The 5,000-nt window shown below is 49.9% G+C and overlaps 3 non-coding genes across 3 annotated transcripts in view; all 3 read left to right on the forward strand.

Annotated features, from left to right (window-relative positions):
- The first annotated feature begins 1,474 nt into the window (after positions 1-1,474).
- Positions 1,475-3,376, forward strand: LOC142986943 (small subunit ribosomal RNA). The gene has a single exon (XR_012960469.1). It is a non-coding gene; the product is annotated as a small subunit ribosomal RNA (ribosomal RNA).
- A 453-nt stretch (positions 3,377-3,829) lies between these two features.
- On the forward strand, positions 3,830-3,986 carry LOC142986947 (5.8S ribosomal RNA). Its single transcript, XR_012960472.1, has one exon. It is a non-coding gene; the product is annotated as a 5.8S ribosomal RNA (ribosomal RNA).
- Positions 3,987-4,479: 493 nt separating this feature from the next.
- Positions 4,480-5,000, forward strand: part of LOC142986907 (large subunit ribosomal RNA) — a 3,926-nt gene continuing 3,405 nt past the window's right edge. Inside the window, exon 1 of the ribosomal RNA XR_012960435.1 lies at positions 4,480-5,000. This exon is cut by the window's right edge and continues 3,405 nt beyond it. This is a non-coding gene — a ribosomal RNA (large subunit ribosomal RNA).

Consider the following 5,000-nt stretch of genomic DNA (forward strand, 5'->3'; position numbering starts at 1 on the left):
TGCCGATCCGACTACTGAAAAAACCCTCCTATATTCAGCAAATTAAGCCCCCCCCCCCCCCCGCTCCCCCCTCCCCTCTTGGCCTGGGGGGGGGTGAGGGGTGAGGCGTCGGAGGTCTGGGTAATTGTGTCATCGACAGGACAAAAACAAAATCCTGCTCGTCGAACACACATATGTATATTATTATGTACACACACACGGCGAAACGCGCAAACCCGACGACACAGACTCTACGATTTGACATATGTGTACAGCGGTGCGATCGTCATTTGTTTCACGACAAACGACGATCGGCGGCGAGTGCGAGCGCGAGATAGAGCTGTTTCACAACATAGAGTCAGTCTCCGTCGTTTGTTGTCTCACTTCGGCGACTCGACTCTGTGTTGTTGACGGGCGGCGGGCGCGCATCATCACGAAAAACACATATATATGCACCCCGAAAGAAAACAAAAAAAAACGGTGTGCATATATATGTGTTATGTGTTATAATCGTCTACGAATTGGACTGTGTGCTAGTGTTGTCATGTGTGTTTCTACTCTACACAGCAACATATGTGCACACACGAAGTAGTTGTACGATTATCACGAGTAGAGAGTGATGTATGTGCTTGACCGCGGCGGAGTGTTTTCGACGCGACGAATAAAATCTTTGCTATAAGAAAACACTCTCTCGACTCTCGTTCGTGTACCGTCCGTGAGTGTGCATTCGTTCGTTCGTTCGTTCGTTCGTTCGTTCGTTCGTGCGCCGCCGCTGTGCAGGCTAGGGCGACAACGCGTTCTTATTCGTTGTCCGCTCTATCATAAATATTTATCATCACTCTCGTTTGTTCGATAATAGAGAGTACGAGAAAGAGACGACGCTAGACTTTGCTACCTATGTATATATGTAATAAAGTCGCGTCGTTACAGACAGACAGGACGACTCGACTATCGTCGTCGTCGTCGTCGTCGTCGTTCGTCGTCTCTCGTATTCTCTCGGATAAAACGAGAGAGATAGATGAATCTCTTTAACTGTGTGGGCCGACGGACCGTTGTGTATGCACGAGTCCGTATAGAATCGAAGCGGTCCCGAGAAAAATTATACTTACACCTCTATCTAGCGAGGCATTACTCTATAGACACCGGGCGGAATCGTGATTGTTTCACATCCGTATTGTGTTAAACGTTTTTTTAAATAAAATGTGAACGCGTCTCGGTACGAACGTTCCCAATTGGGGCCACGTCAGTGTGTCCTGAAAATGCAGGCGGGCAGCGGACGTTTGACGTGTTTGAGATACAACCGTTTCAAACGTTCGCCCGTCGGCGACCCCAAACTCTCTATGTGCGCACAACACTACATATAAATATTTATTTACATGTGCGTGTTGTGTGTACGTTTTACAGAGCTCGCCCGTAACGCGTCGGCGTGATCTAGGATCGTCGACGCGCGGGATCGACGGAGTGCGCGCTACGAGCGCGTGTTCTATTCGATAGCTCCCTGGTTGATCCTGCCAGTAGTTATATGCTTGTCTCAAAGATTAAGCCATGCATGTCTCAGTGCAAGCCGTATTAAGGCGATACCGCGAATGGCTCAATATATCAGTTTTGGTTCCTTAGATCTTACTCAGTTACTTGGATAACTGTGGTAATTCTAGAGCTAATACATGCAATCAGAACTCTGACCAGTGATGGGATGAGTGCTTTTATTAGATCAAAACCAATCGACGGAGGGCCCCGCGTCTGAAGTCGTTAATTTTGATGAATCTGGATAACTTTTGCCGATCGCATGGTCCAGTACCGGCGACGCATCTTTCAAATGTCTGCCTTATCAACTTTCGATGGTAGTTTCTGCGACTACCATGGTTGTCACGGGTAACGGGGAATCAGGGTTCGATTCCGGAGAGGGAGCCTGAGAAACGGCTACCACATCCAAGGAAGGCAGCAGGCGCGCAAATTACCCACTCCCGGCACGGGGAGGTAGTGACGAAAAATAACGATACGGGACTCTTACGAGGCCTCGTAATCGGAATGAGTACACTTTAAATATTTTAACGAGGAACAATTGGAGGGCAAGTCTGGTGCCAGCAGCCGCGGTAATTCCAGCTCCAATAGCGTATACTAAAATTGTTGCGGTTAAAAAGCTCGTAGTTGCATTTGTGCGCCGCGCTGTCGGTGCACCGCATCCGCGGTGATACTGACACGTCTGCGGAGCATATCGTCGGTGAGCCGGCGGTAATACGCCGGTTCAATATCAAAATCCTATCGCGGTGCTCTTCGGTGAGTGTCGAGGTGGGCCGACAATTTTACTTTGAACAAATTAGAGTGCTCAAAGCGGGCTCAAAATGCTGCTTGAATATTTCGTGCATGGAATAATAGAATATGATCTCGGTTCTATTTTGTTGGTTTTCAGAACTCCGAGGTAATGATTAATAGGGATAACTGGGGGCATTCGTATTGCGACGTTAGAGGTGAAATTCTTGGATCGTCGCAAGACGAACATCAGCGAAAGCATTTGCCAAAGGTGTTTTCATCAATCAAGAACGAAAGTTAGAGGTTCGAAGGCGATTAGATACCGCCCTAGTTCTAACCGTAAATATGTCATCTAGCGATCCGCCGACGTTACTACAATGGCTCGGCGGGCAGCTTCCGGGAAACCAAAGATTTTGGACTCCGGGGGGAGTATGGTTGCAAAGCTGAAACTTAAAGGAATTGACGGAAGGGCACCACCAGGAGTGGAGCCTGCGGCTTAATTTGACTCAACACGGGAAATCTCACCAGGCCCGGACACCGGAAGGATTGACAGATTAACAGCTCTTTCTTGATTCGGTGGGTGGTGGTGCATGGCCGTTCTTAGTTGGTGGAGCGATTTGTCTGGTTAATTCCGGTAACGAACGAGACTCTAGCCTGCTAAATAGGCGTCGTCATTTAGGTGTGCGTGGCTCCGTCACGCAACTCACTGGCGACGTATTAAAATTCTTCTTAGAGGGACCGGCGGCTTCGAGCCGCACGAGATTGAGCAATAACAGGTCTGTGATGCCCTTAGATGTCCTGGGCCGCACGCGCGCTACACTGAAGGAATCAGCATGTTCTCCCTGGCCTAGAGGCCCGGGCAACCCGCTGAAACTCCTTCGTGCTGGGGATTGGGGTTTGCAATTATCCCCCATAAACGAGGAATTCCTAGTAAGCGCGAGTCATAAGCTCGCGTTGATTACGTCCCTGCCCTTTGTACACACCGCCCGTCGCTACTACCGATTGAATGATTTAGTGAGGTCTTCGGACCGACACGCGGTGGCTTCACGGCCGTCGGCGTTGCTGGGAAGTTGACCAAACTTGATCATTTAGAGGAAGTAAAAGTCGTAACAAGGTTTCCGTAGGGGAACCTGCGGAAGGATCATTAACGTGTTGTCGTTGTTGTCGTCGCGCTGTTTTTGTTGTCGTTGTGCACACACAACACACACGATGAACGATGATGGACGATGATGGTGATGATAATATTTATATATCCTAAACACCCAAAACTCAAAAAAGAGACTCTGTTCGACGGTGGGTGGCGCATCTCGCGCCGCCACCCGACGAACGTATCTCGCGTCGCGCTCGTCGTAACTTCAACGTAGACTGGTATACAAATCCGCTACCACGAGTTGATACCTCGACGAGAGCGCTCGTCAATCGAACGCACATAACGAGAACACGCGAGAGCGTCATTGTTGCGGTAGGCGCGCTTGTATCGTGTGTCGTGTATCGTTATACCACAAACATAATATATGTATGTACATACATATGTAACATTTGTAACTTGTAACATTTAACACACACAATATTATCCATGCGGTAGTGGTGTAAAAACTATTACCCTGGACGGTGGATCACTTGGCTCGCGGGTCGATGAAGAACGCAGTTAACTGCGCGTCATAGTGTGAACTGCAGGACACATTTGAACATCGACATTTCGAACGCACATTGCGGTCCGTGGAGACACATCCAGGACCACTCCTGTCTGAGGGCCGGCTGTATAAAATACAAATGCCACATTGCGCCCTTACGGGGGCGCACATGACGGTTCATTGTGACGTCGACTAATAGTCCTCGTCCCAATGTCCGTTTAAATATCAACGATGAACCACACACGTGTCGATTGTGATGATGATCATGCGACGACGTTTACACAAACGTTGTCGAACGACCGGCGGTGTGCCGCCTGCGGACAGTGCATGATATGCGAAATATCTCATATCGCGCACATATACGCTAGCGGCGCGCTCGACTCTTCGAAATACTTTTGCCGCATGGCGGTGTATGTATAGAGAGGGTTGAGCGTGTGTGTACGCACGCACCGTGTTATGTGTCGTGAGTGATTTAATATCGTCGCGATCTTCGCGCAATACACACAGTAGGCGGACTCGACGTCCGAAGAGCGCATCGACGCCGTCGTCGTTCCTCCGGGACGGTTGCGTCGTCGTAACGCTGACGGATATCGCGTCTGCCTCATTTTTTTATCGTTGGCCTCAGATCAGGGAGGATCACCCGCCGAATTTAAGCATATTAGTAAGCGGAGGAAAAGAAACTAACTAGGATTTCCTTAGTAGCGGCGAGCGAACAGGAAAGAAGCCCAGCACTGAATCCCGCCGTTGTTCAGGCGGCGGGAGATGTGGTGTTCGGGAGGTTCCGCTTTCTCGTCGCGGTCGCTCCTGTCCAAGTTCGTCTTGAACGGGGCCGTTTTCCCGCAGAGGGTGCCAGGCCCGTAGCGACGGAGGACCGTGGCGAGAGGGACTCTCCTTAGAGTCGGGTTGCTTGAGAGTGCAGCCCTAAGTGGGTGGTAAACTCCATCTAAGGCTAAATATTACCGCGAGACCGATAGCGAACAAGTACCGTGAGGGAAAGTTGAAAAGAACTTTGAAGAGAGAGTTCAAGAGTACGTGAAACCGTTCAGGGGTAAACCTGCGAAACTCGAATGAACGAACGGAGAGATTCATCGTCATTCCGCGGCGTACGGACGCGCGCCTCGATGTCGTCGGCCTCGG

The sequence above is a fragment of the Anticarsia gemmatalis genome, unplaced genomic scaffold (genome assembly GCF_050436995.1).
Source record: "Anticarsia gemmatalis isolate Benzon Research Colony breed Stoneville strain unplaced genomic scaffold, ilAntGemm2 primary ctg00000049.1, whole genome shotgun sequence".
Classification (NCBI taxonomy): Eukaryota; Metazoa; Arthropoda; class Insecta; order Lepidoptera; family Erebidae; genus Anticarsia; species Anticarsia gemmatalis.